The sequence below is a fragment of the Osmerus eperlanus genome, chromosome 4 (assembly GCF_963692335.1).
Source record: "Osmerus eperlanus chromosome 4, fOsmEpe2.1, whole genome shotgun sequence".
In the NCBI taxonomy this organism is placed as follows: Eukaryota; Metazoa; Chordata; class Actinopteri; order Osmeriformes; family Osmeridae; genus Osmerus; species Osmerus eperlanus.
This window is the reverse complement of record NC_085021.1, coordinates 238,950-248,949: the sequence shown is the minus strand read 5'-3', so window position 1 is coordinate 248,949 and position 10,000 is coordinate 238,950.

Genomic DNA, 10,000 nt, shown 5'->3' with positions numbered 1-10,000 from the left:
CGGGGTATGGCTCAGGGACTCGCTGGAGCTTCAGAACGGCCAAAAAAAAAAAAATGACCCAAAACACGCCACCTACCGGCCGCTCGCGGGTGCCCGGGGTCGGGGTATGGGTCTAGCCTGTGCCGGGGCTTCAAATATGGAAAAAAAAAATTTTTCAAAAAAAGGGCCCCCATCGGCCCCCCGGGTGGTGCCGGGGTCGGGGGGCATGATTCTGGGGCGCCCCGGAGCCAAGTAGGCGCCTGGAGGAAAGCGAAAAAAAACTTTAACTTTTTTTGACCACCAGGGGTGGGGGGGTCTCGTGCCCCATCGGGTGCCCGCCCCGAGTGCCTCTCATGGCGGATACGTTTTCACCCGCGAGCGGGAGACACATGTGGTGCACATGGTTCATTGGGCTTGTGTGGTATGGGCAAAACCACTGTAAAGTCATACTGCCATTGACTTCCATTCATTTTCCCAGGATGACTTATATACTCTATGGTAGCTGTCTGGTGGACTGGGGGTCGCGACAATGTTACGCTTGTAAATCAGAAGCTGGGAAATGCATTGGGAAGCTGGGAAAACCGTTTTTCGAGCTCATTTTCGGTTCCGCCGAACGGATTTTGATCAAAATAGGCTCATTCGAAAGGTATTAACCGGGGGCACACGGAAAACCGGGACTTATAACGCGCACGTGCGCGTGCGCGAAACCGGAAGCGAAAGAAAACTTCAAACGGAGCTACAACCGTGAACGGAGCTGAAACCGGCGAAAAATTTCAACGCACGCCGTCGCGCCCCACTCCAACTTAAATAACAAAACTGTCCCTATCGAAATCGGTTGGATAAAACGGAAACGGGAAGCGAAAGAAAACGTTAAACGTCTACACCGAAATGGCCATAGTCAGTTCCAATGAAAAAACAACTCTCACGTGTGTGCCCCACTCTAAAGCAGTGTATAAAACTATCCCCAGTGAAATCAGAGCTACACAACGAAAACGGGAAGCCAAACAAAACTTTAAACGGACCCACCGAATTGGATATCATCAATCCTGGGAAAATAACCACACACACCGCTGCCCCCCGTGCCAACTTGAATTTAGAAACCGTCCCCAGCGAAATCCCACGTTCGGGCGAATAACTGTGAATTTTAAGCCCCCGTTTCTCTCAAGCTGGAAACGTGCATTCAAAGCTGGGAAAAGGTGCTCATTGACAGGCATCTCCACTTCGGGACCTCGTAGCACCTTCACCCGGGTGGCGTTGGAAAGGTCTGGGCGAGGGGCACACGGGGAGGTCAGGCTCGCCACGCGCACGCGCTTCCCCGCGAAACGGGAGCCCAAACAAAACTTTAAACGGACCCACCGAATTGGGGATCATCAATCCTGGGAAAATAACCACGCACACCGCTGCCCCCCGTGCCAACTTGAATTTAGAAACCGTCCCCAGCGAAATCCCACGTTCGGGCGCAAAACTGCACGTTTGGAGCCACATTTTGTCTGAAGCTGGAAACGTGCATTCAAAGCTGGGAAAAGGTGCTCATTGACAGGCATCTCCACTTCGGGACCTCGTAGCACCTTCACCCGGGTGGCGTTGGAAAGGTCTGGGCGAGGGGGACACGGGGAGGTCAGGCTCGCCACGCGCACGCGCTTCCCCGCGAAACGGGAGCCCAAACAAAACTTTAAACGGACCCACCGAATTGGGGATCATCAATCCTGGGAAAATAACCACACACACCGCTGCCCCCCGTGCCAACTTGAATTTAGAAACCGTCCCCAGCGAAATCCCACGTTCGGGCGCAAAACTGCACGTTTGGAGCCACATTTTGTCTGAAGCTGGAAACGTGCATTCAAAGCTGGGAAAAGGTGCTCATTGACAGGCATCTCCACTTCGGGACCTCGTAGCACCTTCACCCGGGTGGCGTTGGAAAGGTCTGGGCGAGGGGCACACGGGGAGGTCAGGCTCGCCACGCGCACGCGCTTCCCCGCGAAACGGGAGCCCAAACAAAACTTTAAACGGACCCACCGAATTGGGGATCATCAATCCTGGGAAAATAACCACGCACACCGCTGCCCCCCGTGCCAACTTGAATTTAGAAACCGTCCCCAGCGAAATCCCACGTTCGGGCGCAAAACTGCACGTTTGGAGCCACATTTTGTCTGAAGCTGGAAACGTGCATTCAAAGCTGGGAAAAGGTGCTCATTGACAGGCATCTCCACTTCGGGACCTCGTAGCACCTTCACCCGGGTGGCGTTGGAAAGGTCTGGGCGAGGGGGACACGGGGAGGTCAGGCTCGCCACGCGCACGCGCTTCCCCGCGAAACGGGAGCCCAAACAAAACTTTAAACGGACCCACCGAATTGGGGATCATCAATCCTGGGAAAATAACCACACACACCGCTGCCCCCCGTGCCAACTTGAATTTAGAAACCGTCCCCAGCGAAATCCCACGTTCGGGCGCAAAACTGCACGTTTGGAGCCACATTTTGTCTGAAGCTCTGAAGCTGGAAACCTGCATTCAAAGCTGGGAAAAGGTGCTCATTGACAGGCATCTCCACTTCGGGACCTCGTAGCACCTTCACCCGGGTGGCGTTGAAAGGTCTGGGCGAGGGGCACACGGGGAGGTCAGGCTCGCCACGCGCACGCGCTTCCCCGCGAAACGGGAGCCCAAACAAAACTTTAAACGGACCCACCGAATTGGGGATCATCAATCCTGGGAAAATAACCACACACACCGCTGCCCCCCGTGCCAACTTGAATTTAGAAACCGTCCCCAGCGAAATCCCACGTTCGGGCGCAAAAACTGCACGTTTGGAGCCACATTTTGTCTGAAGCTGGAAACCTGCATTCAAAGCTGGGAAAAGGTGCTCATTGACAGGCATCTCCACTTCGGGACCTCGTAGCACCTTCACCCGGTGGCGTTGGAAAGGTCTGGGCGAGGGCACACGGGGAGGTCAGGCTCGCCACGCGCACGCGCTTCCCCGCGAAACGGAGCCCAAACAAAACTTTAAACGGACCCCACCGAGCTGGGGACGGCTTTTTCCGGGAAGATAACCGCGCACACCGCTGCCCCCCGTGCCAACTTGAATTTAGAAACCGTCCCCAGCGAAATCCCACGTTCGGGCGCAAAACTGCACGTTTGGAGCCACATTTTGTCTGAAGCTGGAAACGTGCATTCAAAGCTGGGAAAAGGTGCTCATTGACAGGCATCTCCACTTCGGGACCTCGTAGCACCTTCACCCGGGTGGCGTTGGAAAGGTCTGGCGAGGGGCACACGGGGAGGTCAGGCTCGCCACGCGCACGCGCTTCCCCGCGAAACGGGAGCCCAAACAAAACTTTAAACGGACCCACCGAATTGGGGATCATCAATCCTGGGAAAATAACCACACACCACCGCTGCCCCCCGTGCCAACTTGAATTAGAAACCGTCCCCAGCGAAATCCACGTTCGGAGCGCAAAACTGCACGTTTGGAGCCACATTTTGTCTGAAGCTGGAAACGTGCATTCAAAGCTGGGAAAAGGTGCTCATTGACAGGCATCTCCACTTCGGGACCTCGTAGCACTTCACCCGGGTGGCGTTGGAAAGGTCTGGGCGAGGGGGACACGGGGAGGTCAGGCTCGCCACGCGCACGCGCTTCCCCGCGAAACGGGAGCCCAAACAAAACTTTAAACGGACCCACCGAATTGGGGATCATCAATCCTGGGAAAATAACCACACACACCGCTGCCCCCCGTGCCAACTTGAATTTAGAAACCGTCCCCAGCGAAATCCCACGTTCGGGCGCAAAACTGCACGTTTGGAGCCACATTTTGTCTGAAGCTGGAAACGTGCATTCAAAGCTGGGAAAAGGTGCTCATTGACAGGCATCTCCACTTCGGGACCTCGTAGCACCTTCACCCGGGTGGCGTTGGAAAGGTCTGGGCGAGGGGCACACGGGGAGGTCAGGCTCGCCACGCGCACGCGCTTCCCCGCGAAACGGGAGCCCAAACAAAACTTTAAACGGACCCACCGAATTGGGGATCATCAATCCTGGGAAAATAACCACGCACACCGCTGCCCCCCGTGCCAACTTGAATTTAGAAACCGTCCCCAGCGAAATCCCACGTTCGGGCGCAAAACTGCACGTTTGGAGCCACATTTTGTCTGAAGCTGGAAACGTGCATTCAAAGCTGGGAAAAGGTGCTCATTGACAGGCATCTCCACTTCGGGACCTCGTAGCACCTTCACCCGGGTGGCGTTGGAAAGGTCTGGGCGAGGGGGACACGGGAGGTCAGGCTCGCCACGCGCACGCGCTTCCCCGCGAAACGGGAGCCCAAACAAAACTTAAACGGACCCACCGAATTGGGGATCATCAATCCTGGGAAAATAACCACACACACCGCTGCCCCCCGTGCCAACTTGAATTAGAAACCGTCCCCAGCGAAATCCCACGTTCGGGCGCAAAACTGCACGTTTGGAGCCACATTTTGTCTGAAGCTGGAAACGTGCATTCAAAGCTGGGAAAAGGTGCTCATTGACAGGCATCTCCACTTCGGGACCTCGTAGCACCTTCACCCGGGTGGCGTTGGAAAGGTCTGGGCGAGGGGGACACGGGGAGGTCAGGCTCGCCACGCGCACGCGCTTCCCCGCGAAACGGGAGCCCAAACAAAACTTTAAACGGACCCACCGAATTGGGGATCATCAATCCTGGGAAAATAACCACACACACCGCTGCCCCCCGTGCCAACTTGAATTTAGAAACCGTCCCCAGCGAAATCCCACGTTCGGGCGCAAAACTGCACGTTTGGAGCCACATTTGTCTGAAGCTGGAAACCTGCATTCAAAGCTGGAAAAGGTGCTCATTGACAGGCATCTCCACTTCGGGACCTCGTAGCACCTTCACCCGGGTGGCGTTGGAAAGGTCTGGGCGAGGGGCACACGGGGAGGTCAGGCTCGCCACGCGCACGCGCTTCCCCGCGAAACGGGAGCCCAAACAAAACTTTAAACGGACCCACCGAATTGGGGATCATCAATCCTGGGAAAATAACCACGCACACCGCTGCCCCCCGTGCCAACTTGAATTTAGAAACCGTCCCCAGCGAAATCCCACGTTCGGAGCGCAAAACTGCACGTTTGGAGCCACATTTTGTCTGAAGCTGGAAACGTGCATTCAAAGCTGGAAAAGGTGCTCATTGACAGGCATCTCCACTTCGGGACCTCGTAGCACCTTCACCCGGGTGGCGTTGGAAAGGTCTGGGCGAGGGGGACACGGGGAGGTCAGGCTCGCCACGACGCACGCGCTTCCCCGCGAAACGGGAGCCCAAACAAAACTTTAAACGGACCCACCGAATTGGGGATCATCAATCCTGGGAAAATAACCACACACACCGCTGCCCCCCGTGCCAACTTGAATTTAGAAACCGTCCCCAGCGAAATCCCACGTTCGGGCGCAAAACTGCACGTTTGGAGCCACATTTTGTCTGAAGCTGGAAACCTGCATTCAAAGCTGGGAAAAGGTGCTCATTGACAGGCATCTCCACTTCGGGACCTCGTAGCACCTTCACCCGGGTGGCCGTTGGAAAGGTCTGGGCGAGGGGCACACGGGGAGGTCAGGCTCGCCACGCGCACGCGCTTCCCCGCGAAACGGGAGCCCAAACAAAACTTTAAACGGACCCACCGAGCTGGGGACGGCTTTTTCGGGAAGATAACCGCGCACACCGCTGCCCCCCGTGCCAACTTGAATTTAGAAACCGTCCCAGCGAAATCCCACGTTCGGTGCGCAAAACTGCACGTTTGGAGCCACATTTTGTCTGAAGCTGGAAACCTGCATTCAAAGCTGGGAAAAGGTGCTCATTGACAGGCATCTCCACTTCGGGACCTCGTAGCACCTTCACCCGGGTGGCGTTGGAAAGGTCTGGGCGAGGGGCACACGGGGAGGTCAGGCTCGCCACGCGCACGCGCTTCCCGCGAAACGGGAGCCCAAACAAAACTTTAAACGGACCCACCGAATTGGGGATCATCAATCCTGGAAAATAACCACACACACCGCTGCCCCCCGTGCCAACTTGAATTTAGAAACCGTCCCAGCGAAATCCCACGTTCGGGCGCAAAACTGCACGTTTGGAGCCACATTTTGTCTGAAGCTGGAAACCTGCATTCAAAGCTGGGAAAAGGTGCTCATTGACAGGCATCTCCACTTCGGGACCTCGTAGCACCTTCACCCGGGTGGCGTTGGAAAGGTCTGGGCGAGGGGCACACGGGGAGGTCAGGCTCGCCACGCGCACGCGCTTCCCCGCGAAACGGGAGCCCAAACAAAACTTTAAACGGACCCACCGAATTGGGGATCATCAATCCTGGGAAAATAACCACGCACACCGCTGCCCCCCGTGCCAACTTGAATTAGAAACCGTCCCCAGCGAAATCCCACGTTCGGGCGCAAAACTGCACGTTGGAGCCACATTTTGTCTGAAGCTGGAAACGTGCATTCAAAGCTGGGAAAAGGTGCTCATTGACAGGCATCTCCACTTCGGGACCTCGTAGCACCTTCACCCGGGTGGCGTGGAAAGGTCTGGGCGAGGGGGACACGGGGAGGTCAGGCTCGCCACGCGCACGCGCTTCCCCGCGAAACGGGAGCCCAAACAAAACTTTAAACGGACCCACCGAATTGGGGATCATCAATCTGGGAAAATAACCACACACACCGCTGCCCCCCGTGCCAACTTGAATTAGAAACCGTCCCCAGCGAAATCCCACGTTCGGGCGCAAAACTGCACGTTTGGAGCCACATTTTGTCTGAAGCTGGAAACCTGCATTCAAAGCTGGGAAAAGGTGCTCATTGACAGGCATCTCCACTTCGGGACCTCGTAGCACCTTCACCCGGGTGGCGTTGGAAAGGTCTGGCGAGGGGCACACGGGGAGGTCAGGCTCGCCACGCGCACGCGCTTCCCCGCGAAACGGGAGCCCAAACAAAACTTTAAACGGACCCACCGAGCTGGGGACGGCTTTTTCCGGGAAGATAACCGCGCACACACCGCTGCCCCCCGTGCCAACTTGAATTTAGAAACCGTCCCCAGCGAAATCCCACGTTCGGGCGCAAAACTGCACGTTTGGAGCCACATTTTGTCTGAAGCTGGAAACTGCATTCAAAGCTGGGAAAAGGTGCTCATTGACAGGCATCTCCACTTCGGGACCTCGTAGCACCTTCACCCGGGTGGCGTTGGAAAGGTCTGGGCGAGGGGCACACGGGGAGGTCAGGCTCGCCACGCGCACGCGCGCTTCCCCGCGAAACGGGAGCCCAAACAAAACTTTAAACGGACCCACCGAATTGGGGATCATCAATCCTGGGAAAATAACCACACACACCGCTGCCCCCCGTGCCAACTTGAATTAGAAACCGTCCCCAGCGAAATCCCACGTTCGGGCGCAAAACTGCACGTTGGAGCCACATTTTGTCTGAAGCTGGAAACCTGCATTCAAGCTGGGAAAAGGTGCTCATTGACAGGCATCTCCACTTCGGGACCTCGTAGCACCTTCACCCGGGTGGCGTTGAAAGGTCTGGCGAGGGGCACACGGGGAGGTCAGGCTCGCCACGCGCACGCGCTTCCCGCGAAACGGGAGCCCAAACAAAACTTTAAACGGACCCACCGAGCTGGGGACGGCTTTTTCCGGGAAGATAACCGCGCACACCGCTGCCCCCCGTGCCAACTTGAATTTAGAAACCGTCCCCAGCGAAATCCCACGTTCGGCGCAAAACTGCACGTTTGGAGCCACATTTTGTCTGAAGCTGGAAACCTGCATTCAAAGCTGGGAAAAGGTGCTCATTGACAGGCATCTCCACTTCGGGACCTCGTAGCACCTTCACCGGGTGGCGTTGGAAAGGTCTGGGCGAGGGGCACACGGGGAGGTCAGGCTCGCCACGCGCACGCGCTTCCCCGCGAAACGGGAGCCCAAACAAAACTTTAAACGGACCCACCGAATTGGGGATCATCAATCCTGGGAAAATAACCACACACACCGCTGCCCCCCGTGCCAACTTGAATTTAGAAACCGTCCCCAGCGAAATCCCACGTTCGGGCGCAAAACTGCACGTTGGGAGCCACATTTTGTCTGAAGCTGGAAACCTGCATTCAAAGCTGGGAAAAGGTGCTCATTGACAGGCATCTCCACTTCGGGACCTCGTAGCACCTTCACCCGGGTGGCGTTGGAAAGGTCTGGGCGAGGGGCACACGGGGAGGTCAGGCTCGCCACGCGCACGCGCTTCCCCGCGAAACGGGAGCCCAAACAAAACTTTAAACGGACCCACCGAATTGGGGATCATCAATCTGGGAAAATAACCACACACACCGCTGCCCCCCGTGCCAACTTGAATTTAGAAACCGTCCCCAGCGAAATCCCACGTTCGGGCGCAAAACTGCACGTTTGGAGCCACATTTTGTCTGAAGCTGGAAACCTGCATTCAAAGCTGGGAAAAGGTGCTCATTGACAGGCATCTCCACTTCGGGACCTCGTAGCACCTTCACCCGGGTGGCGTTGGAAAGGTCTGGGCGAGGGGCACACGGGGAGGTCAGGCTCGCCACGCGCACGCGCTTCCCGCGAAACGGGAGCCCAAACAAAACTTTAAACGGACCCACCGAGCTGGGGACGGCTTTTTCCGGGAAGATAACCGCGCACACCGCTGCCCCCCGTGCCAACTTGAATTTAGAAACCGTCCCCAGCGAAATCCCACGTTCGGAGCGCAAAACTGCACGTTTGGTAGCCACATTTTGTCTGAAGCTGGAAACCTGCATTCAAAGCTGGGAAAAGGTGCTCATTGACAGGCATCTCCACTTCGGGACCTCGTAGCACCTTCACCCGGGTGGCGTTGGAAAGGTCTGGGCGAGGGGCACACGGGAGGTCAGGCTCGCCACGCGCACGCGCTTCCCCGCGAAACGGGAGCCCAAACAAAACTTTAAACGGACCCACCGAGCTGGGACGGCTTTTTCCGGGAAGATAACCGCGCACACCGCTGCCCCCCGTGCCAACTTGAATTTAGAAACCGTCCCCAGCGAAATCCCACGTTCGGGCGAATAACTGTGAATTTTAAGCCCCCGTTTCTCTCAAGCTGGAAACGTGCATTCAAAGCTGGGAACAAGGGCTTCATGTACAGGCATCCCCACTTAGGAACCTCGTAGCACTTCACCCAGGGCTCGTTGGATAGGTATGCCCGAGGGGAACACGGGCACATCGAGACCCGCGGCCGCACGCGCATTTCCCCGACTCTGCGAGCGAAACAACATTTCAAACACGCCTACCGAAATGGGGACACTTTTTTCGGGAAAATAACCGCACACACCGCTGCCCCTTGCCCTCACTTGAAGAACAAAACCATCCCCAGCAAAATCACACTTTCGGGCGCCAAACGGTGCATTTCACACCCACAAAATACTCAACAAGTCAAACACACTCTCACACTGCAAAATTTGGGAGCCCCGGGGAACAACACTACACTCTTGGCCTCCCCGGGGAACAGCACTCCCAGGGCGGCAAGCACACCTCCGGGGAGGACCCCCCTGCACTACCTGATCACCGTGGGGCCCTGTGCACCCACTCTTAAGCACCCCCCCTGTGTTAAACCAAAATAACCCCACTTTAAGAAGTACGTGCCCCTGGGCATCCCCTGCTTACAGTGCCCGTGCCCCTGGGCATCCCCTGTTTACAGTGCCCGTGCCCCTGGGCATCCTCCCATTGACTCCCACTCAAAATGGACTTAGGTTTTGGAGGCTAAAGTGCCTGTGATGCAGTGCCCCTGGGCATCCTCCCATTGACTCCCACTCAAAATGGACTTAGGTTTTGGAGGCTAAAGTGCCAGTGATGCAGTGCCCCTGGGCATCCTCCCATTGACTCCCACTCAAAATGGACTTAGGTTTTGGAGGCTAAAGTGCCAGTGATGCAGTTGCCCCTGGGAGTCCTCCCATTGACTCCCATTCAAAATGGACTTAGTTTTGGAGAGCACAGCGCCCGTGCCCCTGGGAGTCCTCCCATTGACTTCATTCAAAGTGGACTTAGGTTTTGG